Raw genomic sequence first — 20,003 nt, forward strand, 5'->3', positions numbered from 1 at the left:
ATCCATAGGATGATTATTTTCCTTTCCTCTTGTACATGATTGACGATGATGTACTTCTTTTCCCTGATATTATTTTATGAGATATTTCTATATGCGATAAATGTTAAATGATTCCAAAATTTGCAAATAAAACCCTAGACTTCCTTTGAAATAAAAACAAATCATGTGCACAAGCATTGCATGCATCATGTGCATAAGCAGGTTTTGGTTTCCGGTCTCTTGTCCTGTGGTCTAACTCTGTGTTCTTCATTTATTTTGAAGACAAGCTGACTCACCGGTACTACACTAGAGCCAATACTTCAAGACTGATGGATCAATTAGAGCAAGAGAACCGTGAACTCAAGGAAGAAGTGGCCAGGCTGAGCGCTTTGATGGAATCATTCTTGGCTGCCCAGAGCCAGTCTTCTCCAACGCCTTCAACTCCTCCCCAGAGGACAGTCATCTCTGAGATTGTCTCCTCAACTGTGCCTGCAGCCAGTGCACACTTTGCTCCTACAGCCATGCCAACCGGGTTTCCGTGGGGGATGCCTCCTAATTTCATGCCTGAGGGTCCTGCTCCAACTTTTGCTTCTATGCCGGCATCTAGCCCGGTCCTTGCCGTTCCTCCTCCTGTCGTGCATACCATGCCTATGATAGACGACACCATCTATCATTCTGAGTCGTCTGAGGGCCCAGATGTCTATGAGAAGATGGACGCTATGAATGATCAATTTCTTGAGCTCCGCAAGGAATTGAAAACTCTCAGAGGAAAGGATCTCTTCGGCAAGTCTGCTGCCGAACTGTGTTTGGTTCCCAATGTGAAGATTCCTGTGAAATTCAAGGTCCCTGACTTTGAAAAGTACAAAGGAAACACTTGTCCTCTTAGCCACCTAGTCATGTATGTCAGGAAGATATCTACTCAGACTGATATCGACCAGTTGCTCATTCACTACTTTCAGGACAGTATGTCCGGTGCTGCCCTGAGATGGTACATGGGGTTAGACAGTGCGAACATCCGATCCTTCAACGACCTTGGCGAGGCCTTCGTCAAGCAATATAAGTATAACGTGGATATGGCTCCCGATAGGGATCAATTGAGGGCCATGTCCCAGAAGGACAAGGAAACATTTAAAGAGTATGCCCAGAGGTGGCGAGAGGTGGCAGCACAGATCGTGTCTCCGCTAGAAGAGAAGGAAATGACCAAGATCTTTCTAAAGACCTTGAGTTCATTATATTATAAGCGGATGATTGCTAGCGCTCCTTCTGACTTCACCGAGATGGTGAATATGGGGATGCGTTTAGAAGAAGGGGTTAGAGAAGGACGTCTAACCAGAGAGGAAGGCTCTTCTGCCAAACGTTATGGGGCGTTTTCAAAGAAGAAAGATGGAGAGGCACATGCTGTGACCTCCCATGTGAAACCAAGAAGACCCTCTGTGAGGAGGAAGACTGTGCGTCCCGCCAGTAATCAGCACCAGGTGGCTCATATAGCACAGAGACAATCAACAGTACCAGCAACATAGCAACAATCAGCAACCACATCAACAATATCAGCAACAGCAACACCATCCGCAACAGCAGGCCTACCAGCCTCGAAACAGTAATCAAACCAGCACGAGTTACGAGAGGAAAAGGGTCACCTTTGATCCTATTCCGATGACGTACGCAGAATTATATCCCTCTTTGATAGAGAGGAAGTTGATTACTCCGAGAGACCCACCGGCTATACCTGCTAACCCCCAGTGGTGGTATAAGCCCGAATTACATTGTGTCTACCATTCTGGTGCTCCCGACCATGACGTAGAGAATTGCTATCCTTTGAAGACCAAGGTTCAAGACCTTGTAAGATGTGGCATTCTGTGTTTTGAGGACGTAGGTCCTAACGTGAAGAAGAACCCATTGCCTGAGCATGGGAAATCTGTTAACATGCTCCAGGACTGCCCTGGCAAATACAAGGTCAAATATGTTAGTCATATTCGACAGTCTCTGGTCGAGTTGCACCGTTTGCTGTGTGATTACAGTCACTATGAGCACGACCATGATAAATGCCGAATCTGCCCTGTTAACCGATTGGGTTGTCGCCAGGTGCGCAAAGATCTTCAAGAAATGCTGGATGAAGGAGTCATTGAGATTCTTCAGAATAGGAATGCTGACGAAGATGAGCCTGAGGTCAATTTAATTTCCCCAGTGTTCCGAATGCCCAAACCTGTTATCATTAAATACGATGGTAGCAAACAGAAGGTTTCTCCGTCCTTGATCATTAAGCCCGCTGGTCCTGTGCCATACTCTTCCGAAAAGGCAATTCCCTTTCGTTACAACGTTGTTGCTGTAGAAGATGGGAAAGAGGTACCTTTGCCTTCTTCATCTGTGGTGAACATTGCTGACGTAAGTGGTTTGACCCGTAGCAATCGCGTGTTTTCAGCACCTCCGAGACCTCAGGCTAAGGCTGATTTTGTTAAACGCCCGATTGGGAATGCGGTGAATTCTCCGAATCCGGCACTTGATGTTAAACCCTCCTCTGTACTAAAAACTCTTACTTCTGTTGGCCCTAGTGGCAATGAGAAAGAAGACTGTGATGAGATGCTGAGGCTCATCAAGAAGAGCGAGTACAATGTTGTAGACCAGCTTCTACAAACACCATCCAAAATATCCGTATTATCATTACTTCTGAATTCATAACCACATAGAGAGGCTCTGCAGAAAGTTTTGGATGTGGCATATGTCGATCATGATGTCACAATAGAACAATTTGATAGCATTGTTGCAAACATTACTGCTTGTAATAATTTAAGTTTTTGTGACTCTGATCTCCCTGAGGAGGGAAGAGACCACAACTTGGCTTTACCCATATCTATGAATTATAAAGACGACGCCATGTCCAATGTGCTGGTGGACACTAGGTCATCCTTGAACGTATTGCCAAAATCCACTCTCTCAAGACTATCATATCAAGGGCCTCCCATGAGGCAGAGTGGAATAGTTGTGAAGGCTTTCGATGGGTCTCGCAAGACTGTGATTGGGGAAGTTGATCTCCCAATCAAAATTGGACCAAGTGATTTCCAAATTACCTTCCAGGTTATGGATATTCACCCATCGTACAGCTGTCTCTTAGGCAAACCATGGATTCACGAGGCGGGCGTTGTGACATCCACCCTACACCAGAAGCTGAAATTCGTGAAGAACAAGAAACTGGTAGTGGTAGGGGGAGAAAAAGATCTCCTGGTTAGCCAGTTGTCTTCCTTCTCCTACATAGATGCTGAGATTGAAGTTGGAACTCCTTTCCAAGCTTTATCTATAGCTGAGCCTGGTGAGAAGAGAACTCCTTCATTTGCTTCCTATAAAGATGCAAAGTTGGCCATTGAATGTGGTGCAACTGCTGGTTTAGGAAAAATGATCGAGCTAGAAGACAACAAGTCCCGGGCTGGCATTGGCTTTTCTTCTGGGGTTTTCAACGCGCAAGGGATATTCAAGAGTGGAGGTTTCATCCACGCAGGTCAGGATGAAGAAGCTGCTGCTATCTTGGAAGAGGATGCAGAGGACTCTGATAATTTCGTCATCCCTGGAGGGATCTGCAACAATTGGGTCGCTGTGGATATTCCTACAGTTGTCCACAAGTCAACGTAATGATCACTTTGTTTAAGAACCCTTCTCCCATGCCAAAAGGAGGAGTGATGACATTGTCGGTAACATAAGTACAATGATATTTTCATTCAATAAATTCATGTTAAATGTTTGTTTTTCCAAATTATTTTCCCTTTTTGCTTTTTGCATGAAATCGGTGATCACATAAAACCCTAAAAATAGAATAAAATCAATCTTTTCATCTGCATAATGATTTGCCTTGTTTGAATTCTAAAGCTTTTCATATCCAAAATCATTATGCAGGTTGATTTCTAGACCCATTGAACATAATGACCTAACGTCATCTCCCAATTTTGAGTCACCTGTATTTGAGGCAGAGGAAGATGATGTTGAAGAGATTCCTGATGAGATCACCCGGCTACTTGAGCACGAAGAGAAGTTCATTCAGCCGCATCTTGAGAATCTGGAAACAGTCAACTTGGGGTCTGAAGTTTGTGTGCGAGAGGTCAAGATTGGGGCACTCCTAGAAGAATCTGTTAAGAAGGGGTTGATTGAATTGCTACGAGAATATGTCGACGTCTTTGCTTGGTCGTATGAAGACATGCCCGGTCTAGATACTGATATTGTGCAACATTTCCTACCCTTGAAGCCTGAGTGTGTGCCTGTAAAGCAGAAGCTCAGAAGAACTCATCCTGATATGGCAGTGAAGATCAAAGAGGAAGTTCAGGAGCAAATTGATGCATGGTTTCTGGTGACTTCTACATATCCTCAATGGGTGGCCAATATTGTGCCCGTGCCTAAGAAAGATGGAAAAGTCCGGATGTGTGTGGACTATAGACACTTGAATAAAGCTAGTCTGAAAGATGATTTCCCTCTACCACATATTGATATGTTGGTAGACAATACAGCTAAATTCAAAGTCTTCTCGTTTATGGATGGATTTTCCGGATATAATCAGATTAAGATGGTACCCGAGGATATGGAGAAGACAACATTCATCACACCTTAGGGAACATTCTGTTATCAAGTGATGCCCTTCGGTTTGAAGAACGTCGGAGCCACGTATCATCGAGCTATGACTACCTTGTTTCATGATATGATGCACAAGGAGATTGAGGTATATGTTGATGATATGACTGCTAAGTCAAGAACGGAAGTTGAACATGTAGAGCACCTGTTGAAGCTTTTTCAGCGTTTGAGGAAATATAAGCTTCGTCTGAATCCCAACAAGTGTACATTTGGAGTCCGTTCTGGAAAGTTATTGGGCTTTGTCGTCAGTGAAAGAGGTATTGAGGTTGATCCTGCAAAGGTCAAAGCAATACAAGAGATGCATGCGCCCAAAACTGAGAAGCAAGTCCGAGGTTTTCTTGGTCGCTTGAATTACATTTCCAGGTTCATATCCCACATGACTGCCACATGTGCGCCGATATTCAAGCTCCTTCGGAAAGATCAGTCTCATGATTGGACCGAGGATTGCCAGAAAGCCTTTGACAGTATTAAAGAGTATCTGTCTGAGCCTCCAATTTTGTCCCCACCTATGGAAGGGAGACCATTGATTATGTATCTGACTGTTCTTGAAGATTCAATGGGTTGTGTCCTTGGTCAGCAAGATGAATCAGGAAAGAAAGAGTATGCTATCTACTACCTAAGTAAGAAATTCACTGATTGTGAGTCTCGATACTCAATGCTTGAGAAAACATGATGTGCTTTGGCTTGGGCTGCTAGGCGCTTACGCCAGTATATGATAAATCATACGACTTGGTTGATATCCAGAATGGATCCAATCAAGTACATATTTAAGAAGCCTGCTTTAACTGGGAGGATTGTCCGTTGGAAAATGTTGTTATCTGAGTATGATATTGAGTATCGAGCTCAGAAGGCTATTAAAGGTAGTATCTTGGCTGACCACTTCGCAAATCAGCCGATTGAAGATTATCAGTCAGTTCAGTATGATTTCCCAGATGAGGAGATTCTGTATTTGAAAATGAAAGATTGTGATGAGCCTACCCTCGATGAAGGGCCAGAGCCTGGTTCCAGATGGAGTATGGTGTTTGATGGCGCTGTAAATCAGTATGGAAATGGTATTGGGGCAGTAATCATTACTCCTCAGGGCACACATATTCCTTTTACAGCAAGGCTAACTTTCAAATGCACAAATAATATGGCTGAGTATGAGGCCTGCATTATGGGATTGGAGGAATGCATTGATCTAAGGATCAAGCACCTTGATGTTTATGGTGATTCGGCCCTTGTTGTCAATCAGATTAAGGGTGAATGGGAAACGAATCAGCCTGGTCTTATTCCATATAGGGATTACGTGAGGAGGATTTTAACGTTCTTTACTGAAGTTGACTTCCATCATATTCCTCGAGACGAGAACCGGATGGCAGATGCTCTCGCTACACTTGCTTCAATGATTGTGGTTAAGCTATGGAATGAAGTCCCCAATATCGCTGTAATGCGCTTAGATAGACCAGCTCATGTATTTGCAGTAGAAGAAGTAAAAGATGATAAGCCATGGTATTATGATATCAAGTGTTTCCTTCAGAGTCAAATATACCCACCTAGGGCATCTATGAAAGACAGGAAGATTTTGAGGAGATTGTCAGGCAGTTTCTACCTCAATGGCGAAGTGCTTTATAAGAAAAATTTTGACATGGTTCTGCTCAGATGCGTGGGTAGACACGAAGCAGACCTGTTGATGACCGAAGTCCATGAGGGTTCATTTGGTACTCATTCCAATGGGCATGCTATGGCTAGAAAGATGTTGAGAGCAGGCTACTATTGGCTGACAATGGAGTCTGACTGCTGCAGGTATGTGAAGAAATGCCATAAGTGTCAGATTTACGCGGATAAGATTCATATTCCTCCGACACTTCTAAATGTGATTTCATCACCATGGCCCTTCTCCATGTGGGGAATTGACATGATTGGCATGATAGAGCCGAAAGCGTCTAACGGACACAGATTCATTCTCGTAGCAATTGATTACTTCACCAAGTGGGTTGAAGCGGCATCATATGCAAATGTGACCAGACAGGTGGTCGTGAAGTTTATCAAGAATCAACTCATATGTCGATACGGTGTGTCGGATAAGATCATTACTGATAATGGATCTAACTTGAATAACAAGATGATGAAAGAACTGTGTAGTGAGTTCAAGATAGCACATCATAATTCTTCTCCTTACAAACCTAAAATGAATGGGGCTGTTGAAGCTGCTAACAAGAATATCAAGAAGATTATCCAGAAGATGGTTGTTACGTACAAAGATTGGCATGAGATGCTGCCATTTGCTTTGCATGGATATCGTACATCTGTCCGCACTTCAACAGGGGCAACCCCTTTCTCTCTTGTTTATGGCATGGAAGTTGTACTCCCAGTAGAGGTGGAGATCCCGTCAATGAGAGTCTTGATGGAGGCCAAGTTGACTGATGCTGAGTGGGTTCAAAGTCGTTATGACCAGTTAAATCTGATTGAAGAGAAGAGATTGACTGCCATGTGCCATGGTCAGTTATATCAGCAGAGAATGAAAAAAGCTTTTGATAAGAAGGTCAAGCCTCGTGTGTTTCGAGAAGGTGACCTTGTGCTCAAGAAAGTCTTGTCTTTCGCGCCCGATTCCAGGGGCAAATGGACTCCAAACTATGAAGGTCCATATGTTGTTAAGAAAGCCTTTTCAGGCAGCGCTTTGATACTTACAACTATGGATGGGGAGGATTTCACTCGTGTTGTGAATTCAGATGCAGTCAAGAAATACTTTGCCTAAAAATAAAAACAGAATAGCTCGCTAAGTTGAAAACCCGAAAGGGCGGCTTAGGCAAAAAAATGAGCGTCTCGGTGGATTGAAAACCCGAAAGGGTGGTCCAGGCAAAAGTTAGAGACATGAAAAAGAATGAATATTTGTATCCCTCTAGATTGAGTACCTCATCCTGGGGCAATCTAGGCAAAAATTAGGGATTTGGCAAGTAACTGCATCCTGACAAGACTTTGTTCTACAATTATCATCCGTCAGAGATTCTTGTTCATTCGTCATCAACCGAAGCTTCGAATACATTGAATTCAGAATTGGTGGAGGAATGGTCATTATGTTCAATGTAGCCCTTTTCCCATATATATCACCGATTTCAAATTTGTAAAAATCTATGGAGTCTTGCCATTTGCAGGCTGTCATTCCATCAAATAAATTTGAGCCTTTTATCCAATTATTTGCACTCTGATTTGTTTCTATTCAACAAATGTTTTGCATGTTTTAGTTGAGAAAATATCATTGTTTCAAACAAACAAATTTTTTTTCATAAATTGTTTTAAAACAAAGTGAACATTCACAAAGACGAAAGGATACTTAGGAGATCCTCAGTGCTCTCCCAAGGGTGGCATGATCTCCAACAGGGTAAGACTTTTATTCATATTCCTGACATGATTATATTTTCTACCTTCGGAACCCTGAGTAGTATGATTTTGAGAGGTTCACCAGTTGTCCCTTCAGCAAAGCAGTGTTTCTTTCCTCCTCAGCTCGGATAGATTCCCCAGTAGAGTGGCTTATGAGGCAGATTCTACTTGTGCGTTAAACTCTCTTCCCCAGCGGTGACTGATAATTCATCCCATGCAGAGATATTGTTGTTTCCTGGCGTCCCTGATCCCCGGCAGATTGGATACTCTCCAATGATTCTGGCTTTCCCCCTTGTGATGTAGTACCGGATGGTTGATTCTTGGACCTGTTGTGTTAGATATGTCTGTTTGTCAGCATTCATCAAACATAAATCACGCATATACATGCATAATTATAACATTCAGATATTCATGTTGCATTCTTTGCCATATATCGTTGTTTGTTATCTCCTGCTATTTGGTGGTATATATTTCCCCAAGCAGATGTGTGTGTCTGATCTCTCCATATAGAGTCAGCTCCATAGGCAGAAAGCGTCTATCCTTTCTTCCATATTCTCCACCGAGATATATCCTCGTGGATGACGATTGTTTCCGTTTCCTCCCAACACATATATTGGGATGGGTTCCCCTATTGAGTTATATCCTCATTTAGGACGAGTATTGATTCAGTTTGCCTTTTTAGTTTGATCCTAAATTGTCCTCTTGTGACTGTTTCTTGTGCTTCCTCGTGGTATAAATGAATAATTACTCAATAATTAGTAATCATTCATATTATCCCCGGCGGAGTCTGTGGTTTTCTACATTTATACCGGTAGTTGTAAAACCTATTTCATCCCCTTGCAGAGATAGCCTTGTGTTCATCATAATCGATGACGGTTACTTTTTTGTGGTCTCTTACCCAGTATCCGGTAGGTATAATCCCTTCCTTAACGGTTATCTTCATCCAATATTCGGTGTTGATATTCCCCCTTTTGCCTGGATAGTTGCCCTGATTATGCAATTTATCCCCAGCAAGTTATCTCTCGTCTACCCTATTGTTGGTAACGATTGTTTCTTTCCTGAATTGGTCATCATTATATACCTAGTTTCGGTATCCCGATGCCTTTTCTTTTCGGTAGGTTTATCCTTTATTAACCCAGTAACCGGTTGTGGATAATCTTCCAGGCAAGTATATTATCTACGTTCTGACGGTAATAGACAATATATCTCATGCACTCTTTGGTTGAAGCCTTTTGTTCTTCCCCAGTCGAGTAAGATTCTTATCCCCTTTACGGAATCGAATATCCATCCTATAATCGAGTTTGCTTTTAGCCCTCTTTTGGATGATGAATGTCTTGGAAATATTCCCCAATTCACGCTTTGGTTGGTCACCTATTATATGCCCAGTAACCGGTATCCCTGGTGTTCCTCCTTTTCTGCTCCCTATTATGACTTTTATCCCCTGTGGAGTCAGATTTCCCTGAGTTGAAATATACCCTTTTTAGGTCTTCCTCAGAGGTTTTGAAGTTTTGATATCTCTCACCCTTATACCGGTCTTAGATATTCATTTCTTCCTGAGCATGTTGTATCTCTCACCCTTATACCGGTGTTCAGGTCACATGTCTCGTTGAGCTTATTACCCAGTAACCGATAATACCTCATCTCGCTACTTCCCTGGGAGAGTCTTCTTAGACATCCTCAGCGAAGTCCCTTAGTGGATTGTCCTCGTCCGAATTTTATCCGAAGTATCCGTTGTGGATAGTCTCGCTGTATTGGCATATTCCCCAATACATGCATCTTCGAGTCAGCTCGAGTCTTTCCATTGGTTTATTCCCTTTAGAATTTTGCTCCCCAAACTTTGAGTCGTGTCCTGCTCATGCGTTTCTTCCTCATCCCTGTCGCAACCTGAAAAATACAGTGCGCGAAAAAACAACCGGCGAAAGAAAAAGACAAAAGAGTCTCCACTGTGCGTTATTCATCCCAAAGGAGGGAAAGGAAACTCTCGGAGTAAACCTGAAAAAGGAAAGGACAAGACGGGGTATCGCAACCAAATCTTGGGTTCGGGAGTCGGTTATGCGAAGGGAAGGTATTAGCACCCCATAGTACTCTACGGGATCCACTTTTGTAGTTCTTGTCTAAAGGGTGTGAGTTTATCTTGTGCTATTTACCAAAAAAAAAGGGTTAAATGAAAATGACTCGCGCGGATGTCGCATCCACTGCATACGTATCTCATCTGAATATGAGAATCAGAGTCTTCGTAGCTCGGCTGACCTATGGGTTGGGGGGATGTGTGCTCGCTAAGACATCGCGTCTTATGCCTACGTATCTCATCTGGAATGAGAATCAGAGCAAGCCGTAGTTCGGCTAACTACGGGGTTATGGAGTGGGTTTTGGACGAACGACGTCACTACGCAATCTACCGGATGCTCGACCTTTGGAGACTTACTCGCCTGTAGTAGAAGGAGTAAACGTGTTGCTTTGGGTTTTAGGGTTTGGGATGCTCAAGGGCAAAAAGGCAGTCCTTGACGAAGGAACCGCGCTACCTGCAGGGATACGAACACATACAAAACAAACATGTATAAAGTAAATGTGCCAACAAGGGGCTCAGAAGTAAATAAACAAAAGAAAACAAATGCCTCCTATCGAGGTCTTCCAGCTAAGAAAGCGATAAAATGCGGAAAATAGGTAAAAGTACCACAGGGATGAAGATCCGAAGTAACAGCAATTAAAGGAGTAAGAAACCCAGGGATCTCCCAAGCTAATGCCATCAAAGAAAGGTGAGTCAGTACAGGTAATCGGAATGAACCTCCAGGGGGTATCCCACAAATAAAGTGGGAAAACCACGCAAACCATCTCTGCAAGAGTCTGTGAGCCCTCACAAAAACTCAACAAAAGGGTTAGTGAAACACGATAAACATTTTTTTCATGGATAACAATATGGTTTCAGAAACCTCAAACCCTGTGGCATACATTTCAGAAATCATGTGATTAAAAATTCAAGGCATAAGTTTCACCCATTCATGCATAATTAAACCCGTGGGCAAAAACATAATGAAATTCATCCATCATACCTCATACATTCAGATGATCCAAATTAAGAGCATAAAATTATGGGAATGAGGCAAACCTGATGGGAGAGACCGGTTGAAATCAAATGGCACGGCTGGGTTTGCAAGGCAATGTGAGGGTTTGCGTGAGATGAAAGTGTGTGAGTCAGATTGAATTTTTCAGAGCTGCCTGGGGGTTGCTCTGAGTTCTCTGTCAGGTTTCTCTCCAGGTTTTGTCAAGGGTTTTGTTTCAAGGAAACCTCAGAGTATTTTGCTTCTCTTCCTTTTTCTGTCTGATCTCCCTCTTTTATAACCTGATTTTCATGGCTTTGTGGGCTCAAATGAGAGAGGTCCAAGTCCAAGTTTTTCCTATTATATTTTATTATTTTATTATTATTTTTATTTATTTATTTATTTATTTATTTATTATTATTATTATTTATTTATTTATTTATTTTAATAAAGTTTCTTGGATCTAATTCTGAATGACATGATGAAATGCAATATGAAATGCTAAATGAGTGCATGAATGGGGAGGGCAAATTTTGGGGTGTTACAGCTGCCCCTATTCAATCATCAGCTAACCCGAGTAGGATGAAAGCGAACAGCTTATCAGACAAACGGGTGAGCTGTGATTGAATACCAAAGACAGACCGAAAATTTGCGCTCCGAGAACACCACAAAAACGCGGAAATACACCACGCTGTTTATTTTTCTTTCGATCCTCTGGCTGGATCTGAATCATTCTTCTGGCTTAATCTGGAGTTTTGATCCTCTGGCTGAACCTATACTCAATTTAGTCCTCTAGTTGGATATTAATTTCGATCCTCGGGCTGGATACGACTTTGATCTTCTGGCTAGATCTTCTTCGATCTTCTGGCTAGATCTCCTTCGTTTCGATTCTCTGGCTGAATCTATTTCCTTTGATTCTCTGGCTGAATCTACTTCGATCTTCTCGCTAGATTTGAATTGTTGCGATTTTCGATCTTCTGGCTAGATCTGGAGTTTCGATCCTCTGGCTGAACCTACTTCGATCTTCTGGCTAGATCTGGATTGTTTTGATGATAAATTCCCATCATTAGGATCCCGCATCTGAGGCATGCGCTGGTTGACCCTCTTTTGAAATCTACACCCAACCTTCATATTAGATATGCAGCTTCGAGAATATTCCACTTTTGGGCTTCGTACATATTCTTCGGGCTAGAACATGTTGTAACGACTCCTCAACTGGGCTTGCTGGGGAAATAAAGCTTGTAGGCGACTTCACTGGGGAATCTTCAAATTGAGCCTTAGGCTGGCTTACTGGAACACGATTCTCAGGCTGAATCTTCGAAATGACCCTCATGCTGGAACACTGGAACACGATTCTCAGGATGAATCTTCGAAATGACCCTCAGACTGGATCACTGGAACACGATTCTCAGGCTGAATCTTCAAAATGACCCTCAGGCTGGATCACTGGAACACGATTCTCAGGCTGAATCTTCAAAATGACCCTCAGGCTGGATCACTGGAACACGATTCTCAGGCTGAATCTTCAAAATGAACCTCAGGTCGGATCACTGGAAAACGATTCTCAGGCTGAATCTTCAAAACGACCCTCAGGCTGGATCACTTACGCTTGATCCTCTGGCTGGATCTCATGACCTTGGTTGTAAAGTAATTCTTCAGTCTGCTTGGAAGAACCTGTTTATCAACTTATGTGTATGCTTGATATGATATGCATGCAAATGCAAATGTTATGCATGGTGTAAAAAGAAATCTGCTTGGGGAAGCAAACTCCGGTAGGGAACAGATCGCTGTATCAATCCTGGAATGTTCTGTGGGGAACGATCCGTCTGCCGGGACCGGGGAGCCACCGAAAATAAATTGGCTTCTTGAAAAGTTGACCTTGCGGGGGGAGTATCAACTATGGAACTTTGTTCGGCGAGGCTCTGTGAGGAGAGTCTGTGGGGAAAACACTTCCTGGGGAAATGTCGTAGGAAACGACCTTTGCTGGGGATATGAACTTGTTAATCGCCCTCAAGCTGGGGATTAACAAATCGGTTAAAAATAATCTGCTGGGGAATGAGATGAACACTGGGAACACCACCCTCTCATCTGTTGGTTATGCAACCACTCCGCTGTTGCTAGGAAGATGCAGTCTGACACTGTCAACTCCGCCGGGGGATATATAGTCTGGATACTGTCAACTCTACTGGGGAACATGCTCTGCTGAGGAGAGACTTTGTCAACCGCTTGGGGATGAGGATTCATGACTTGGCATCCGGTTCCTGTGACCTGCAACCAAAAATACACGTATACCTCGGGGGAATTACTCGGTTTGAATTCACCGTCCGGGATTAAGCACATTCAAAGCAATTTTAAATGTTTTCCTGTGCAAATCATCTGCAAAAGCCACCATTATGTTCATATGCAATATGTTTTATCAAAAATTCGGACATTTTTGCAAACAAACTGATAAATGAAAAATAAAGAGGCTCTTTAACTGAATTATTCGACTCTTACTGGGGAGAAAATTTGTGCCAGGAATAGGCGAGGGTATCAGGAAGTTGATCCCTGAAAAGAGGTGATCGCTATAAAAAGAGAACTATCCTAATGGCAATGGGGATACGGGGTCCCACCGAGTTTCGACTCTGCTATGGCTCGTATGTCCTCAAGACGCTCTGCTCATCTTGCTTTATGAAGTTTGATGATTAGTCGATCTTTAACCTTCGAAGATTGCCGAATTGAATGAAACGGTGATATAACACTGATGAACTCAGATCACAGTCATTCGCTTATTCCCTAACTTTTGCCTGGATCGCCCCCTTTTCGGGTTTTCAATCCACCGGGATACCCATTTTTGCCTGAGCCGCCCTTTTGGGTTTTCGACTCACCGGGTGTACTCTTTTTTTATATCCCTAATTTTTGCTCGAACCTCTTTATTCTTTTTGGTTCGTCGGGATGCCCTTTTTTTGCCTGGACTATTCTTTTTATCTTCCAGCGGGTCTATTTTATGCGAAGTATTTTTTTTTAACTGCGTCTGAGTTAATAGGGGACGGGAATCCTTCGCCATCCATGGTTGTTAGCATCAAAGCTCCGCCATAGAAAATCCTTTTAACCACGTACGGACCCTCATAGTTCGATGTCCATTTGCCCTTGTGATCTGTGTTGGGAGGAAGAAATCTTTTGAGTACCAATTCACCGACTTGATACCCCCGAGGGCGCATTTTCTGACCAAATGCTTTCTTCATTCGTCTCTGACCGAGATACGTCAATTCTGGGTACGTGGTTCCAGCATAGCACCTTAATGATCGAAGACAAGGTAAACAAAGCATCAGCAAATTGGTTTTCTTCAAAAGAAAGTCAACAATATTCTCGTGTAGTCTCTGTAAGGAGCCAGATGAGGCTGAGGTGTATACCATTTCCCGTTGGTTTGATTGATGACCAAAGCTGAATCCCCGTATACATCCAGGGTTTTAATCTGTATATTGACGGCTTCCTCAAGTCTTAGGATACAAGCTTCGTATTCGGCTTCATTGTTGGTGCAGGGAAAAGTTATTCTGGCACCAAATGGCATATGAACCCCCTTCCGGTGTGATCAACACTACACCAACTCCGCGACCATTGACGTGGACCGCCCCATCAAACATCATAACCCATTTGGATTCAGGGTCAGGCCCCTCCTCCGGGAGTGGTTCCTCTCAATCTTTCGATTTGAGAAACATGATGTCCTCATCAGGAAAGTTAAACCTCATAGGTTGGTAATCATCAATCGGTTGCTCTGCAAGATAGTCTGACAAGACACTTCCCTTGATGGCTTTTTGTGAAGTATATTGGATGTCATACTCTGTCAGTATCATTTGTCACCTAGTAACCTTTCCGGTAAGTGCTGGCTTTTCAAAAATATACTTGAATGGATCCATTTTTGATATCAATAGAGTCGTGTGAGTCAACATATACTGTCTTAGTCGGCGAGCAGCCCATGCCAAAGCGCAGCAAGTTTTCTCGAGCAATGAGTATCTTTGTTCACAGTCGGTAAACTTTTGCTAAGGTAGTATATTGCATGCTCTTTTCGACCTGACTCGTCATGCTGACCGAGAACACAACCCCTTGACCTTTCTAATACAGTCAAGTACATGATCAACGGTCTTTCCTCTCGGCCTGTAGACTTGCCCCGATCTTGATCTCTTTCTTGTCGTCTGCGGTACCGATGTTGACGGTCTCAATCACCTCCTGATAAGGTGTAATAGCTCGGTCCTCCTGTTTCAACAATCTGGCTAACTCTTCAGGCAATTCACAATCTTCCTCACCCCTTTCTTCGGCTTGATAGATAGGATTGTCGAAGTCATACTTGGCCATAGCAGTGTCGTTAGCAGTGAGATCCGGGTGGTCAGCTCTGCATGATGGAGGATCATGCTTTACCTTAGAATGAGAGATTTTTTTGGAAAGAAAGAAAAAACGAAAAAAGAAACATTGCCATTTTTTTGTAAAAGTAAAAAAAACTGAAAGAAAGAGAACACAAAATTGTTTGCAAAAGCCGTCCTTTATTGATGATAAAAATAATTGCGAAATGTAACTAAATGGATGGCCCTACAAATGAGCCGTTACACCTTGGGCAAAGTGTAAGACTTTATTATGCATGTAATAAAGGCAAACAATAAAAATCACTCTTTCAGTAGAGTAAACCGAACGGTTTTTTCAGACGACCAATTGTCGAGCTTTCTCTCCCGGGACACACGGGTGAATCCGGCTATCTAAGTCACAGTCGCTGTCAGCCTTGTCTTCATCTGAAGCATTGACGATGTGGGTAGAAACCAAACCTCCGCTGGAGAGAGTACCAGTTTCATTCTTCTGAGACCCCGGAGTAAACCCCAATCCAAACTTGTCTTCTTTGATGACTGGCTCCACAAATTTGCCCCAGCCTTGCGCATTGCCAACTTTAACCACTTCAACAGCTTGCTTGTATGAAGAGATAGAAGTCCCGACCTTCTCAGACTTAGGTGAAAAGACAGCTTCGGGCACGACCTCACTGATGTTTATGGCTTCGAAGCCCTGACACAGCATCTCATGCATCTCGCCATCCATTTCCACATACTTAAACGTAGACACGTGGCTAACAAAAATATCCTCTTCACCACAGACAGTGACGACCTGACCTTCTAGTTCATATTTGAGCTTCTGGTGGAGGGTAGAAGTAACAGCACCGGCAACATGAATCCAAGGCCGACCTAGCAGACAACTGTAGGCAGGCTGGATATCCATCACATAAAAGGTGCTCTTGAACACTTGCGGTCCAATCTTAACTGGCAAATCAACTTCGCCAAAGACAACTCTTTTAGAGCCATCAAAAGCCCTCACAACTAAGTTACTTGGCCTCAGGATGGTGTCATCGCAATCCAACTTCATTAAGGCTTTCTTTGGAAGAACATTCAGAGAAGAGCCTGTATCAACCAAAACATGGGAAAGCATCACCCCTTTGCACTCCATTGTGATATGCAAGGCTTTGTTGTGATTCCTGCCCTCAGATGTCAGGTCATTATCGGTGAAACCTAGCCCCCGGCTAGCGTTTACATTGGAAACTACTGACTCCACCTGGTTAACAGTTATCTCCGGTGGAACATAGGCCATATTCAGTACTTTCAATAAGGCTGCTCTGTGCGCCTCAGAGCACAGCAATAGTGAGAGAATGGAGATCTTTGAGGGTGTCTGATTTAGCTGGTCGACTACCTTGTAGTCACTTTTCTTGATAATCCTCATAAACTCATCCACTTCCTTCTCGAATGCGGTCTTAGGAGGATCTTCCTCAGTAGTAACCTCTTTGGCGGCCATCTGTTTCCCTTTAGCCTTGGCAGCTGCCTCGGCTTCAGTATTCGCGCGTAATGTTAATGGTGCAAATAGGCGTCCACTGCGAGTGAAGCCATCAACCCCTCCAACATTGTCTACAGCGGAGCTACCAATGTCAATGTCTTCTTCGTTAACTTTCTGCCCCTGGCAGTAGATATCAGCCTCATAGTGCCACGGGATAGTACTGTCTTTCTCATACGGAACGGGTCCTGGTATTGTGATGGTGATCGGACCAATCAAAGTCGGTTGAGGGTTGTCAGAGTGAAATGTAACTGGTGCCGGACTTTCAATGTTCACCGCTGCTGGTTCTGTACTTTCTGGGAAATATATTGTTGTCGGAGCGAGTCTCTCGGGAACATATATTTCTTCAGGAGTGAAATAAAACGTCACCGTCGATACATCATTCTTCACTAGACGGGCCTGATCAAACTGAAGACAAACTTCATCTATCAGCTTGACAATTTCTGCATTCTTCCCCACAGCCCGGGAAAATCTGTCCTTTCAGAAGTCGGTCTTTAACCACCGATAGCGAAGTCTTCACCTTAGTCACATCAGAAACCAAATTCAAAGTTTCCCCACTATCAACAGCATTAATCCTCTGCCCGCCGTGAGCCGGCATCGGGTTTTGGATAACATTAGGCACCGGAGCAAAATTGATAGCCTGGGTATCTCTCAAATCTTGTACCTTTAGCTGGAGAACCTTGCAATTGTCTGTAGTATGGCCAGGTGCGTTGGAGTGAAAAGCACATCTGGGGTTGACATCATAACCTCTAGGCAAATTATTGGGATCGATTGGTGGGGCCAGAGTTCTCAACGTAACCAGATTCATGTCAATCAGCTTGGGAAGTAATACAGAATAAGGCATTGGGATTGGCTCGATGACCCGATCCGTCTGCCTTGGACGTTGTTGATAGTGTCTCTGCTGACCCGGATTACCTGCTTGTTGTTGATTGTTGTACCTGGGTTGTTGTTGCGGATGATATTGCGGTTGAGGAACAGGTGTTGGAATAGTGACGGCGGCCACTTGATCTTGATAATAATTAGGGCGTCCTCTACCCCTGCCTCTGCCGGCATACACAACGCTTGCCTCGCCTTCTTTTCTTCGCTGATCGTTACCAGCAAACGTCTCTTGGGACCTGATGAGTTGGAAGCACTATTGTCTTGAATTCGGCCCATCTTCAACAGACTCTCGATTCTTTCTCCAGCAATTACTATCTCTGCAAAGCTGATTGACGGGAAAGCAGCCAATCTCTCAATATAATTGCCTTGAAGAGTGTTCATGAACATGTCCGCCATCTCCCTTTCAGACATAGGGGGTTGGACGGACGCATCAATTTGTCTCCAACGCTGAGCATACTCTCTAAAGGTTTCCTTGGTAGTCTGAGACATACCTTGCAACAAGGTCCGATTTGGAGCCATGTCCAAGTTGTATTGATATTGCTTGACAAAAGCCTCTGCCAAGTCTTTCCAGCTCTTGATGGTAGTACGAGACAAATGAGAATACCATTCACGAGAAGCTCTAGTTAGATTGTCTTCAAAATAGTACATCCACAGCTTTTCATCTTCCGTGTGAGCTCCCAACCTTCCCAGATAAGATTGGAGATGAGTGCGTGGGCAAGAAGCCCCGTTGTATTTCTCAAAAGTAGGGGGTTTGAACTTGTGAGGAATCCTTACTCCCTGAACCAGACCAAGATTTGTGACATCAAAGCCTAAGGAATTTTGAGACTCCAAAGATTTGAGCTTCTCAGCAAGCTCATCCATACGGCGAGTGGTCTCGAGGGCCTCGTCGTGCAAAGAAAATTGATCATACTGATAATCTTCAGTAACGGGGCGCCCGTTAATCCGAATTCCTTGATTCACATTGTACCTTCCGCCAATACCATTTCCAACATTCCCTGTGTTGCCCACATTACCCGGTTTCCATCAGCATTTGCGTTACCCGCGTTACCAGTGTTCACAGGGTTATCAGCGTTCCCAGGGTTACCAGGGTTTCCCTCAGCATTTGGTATCTCCACCTCCGGATCGGGTCTCAGTTGCTCAACCAATTCCCTCAGCTTTTCCTGGCCTTCTGCCATACCAGTCATCAATGTCATGAACTGATCCATCCTTTCACGCATATCAGCCAGCTCTTTCTGTACTTGGTCCATCGCTAGCTGTGGACGATTTTCCTTTGTCGGGTACCTGTGGACTCGCTTGGGACCAATAACTGCCTGACACAGGGAACAAACATTAGACACTACGGTGACACCTGCAAAACAGACAAGGGTTAATATGCATGGTATGCGATGCACTGCTTGTTCAGTTTTAAGGCACCCCCGTTTTGAAAAGGAATACCCTGCAAATGAATAAGCATGAGATGTTGGATGCAAATATGCAGATGATGTTATGCAATGCAAAGGCATGTCAATCAGAATTGATGGATCCCCTTGAACATCTGTCAGGTTGCACTGCTTGGAGAGAAATTCACTGAGGAATATAATACAAGACCAAAACTATGCTCCAGAAAACCGGGTTGGTTGGAGGTTAAGGTTTCCTGAATTTAGCCCGCCCCTCACTGGTAGGTTCTAAGAACAGAAAAGTTCGTCAGCTTCAGCCCTTCAGTCGCGAATAATACGTTTACCACTGAAGGTTTGGTATTATTATGGGACAAAAGACCCCTGTTGACTCCCCTCAACAGAACATCCTAATAGCAAGTTCCCAGTCTCGGGATCCTCGGATTGAGCAGCGAGAATGCGCCCACCAGAGCTAACATAATCACGTCTCGGAGGAGAGGCCTCGACTGAGTTCTCGGGAAATGGTCACCAGAGTCGACGATTTCTAGAGGAACATCCTGCCGTTACGGAACACCCGTAAGACATAATATATCCAAAAGAAACCTCGTCTGGGTGTGGTTCTTCACGAACAACTTAACGTAGCAACACGCCACGCAAGCCTCATGATTATCCACTCTAAAACCTGTGTGTACACTCAAGCCTGGGTAATGGGCTTATCTCTCATAGAACACCCCATCCCAACAAACAAACAAACAGATCCAACAGATACAACAAATGCATGCAAGCAGGTAAGCAAATAAAGGTACAAAAGCATGAACACCCAATAAACAAGAAATCACACAAGCTAGGAGGGACTCGCTTAGGGAACTTGGACCAGCAAGAGGTCAACTTCCTTCACTCCCCAGCAGAGTCGCCAGCTATCGCAACC

Source organism: Lathyrus oleraceus, chromosome 1 (assembly GCF_024323335.1).
Source record: "Lathyrus oleraceus cultivar Zhongwan6 chromosome 1, CAAS_Psat_ZW6_1.0, whole genome shotgun sequence".
Classification (NCBI taxonomy): Eukaryota; Viridiplantae; Streptophyta; class Magnoliopsida; order Fabales; family Fabaceae; genus Lathyrus; species Lathyrus oleraceus.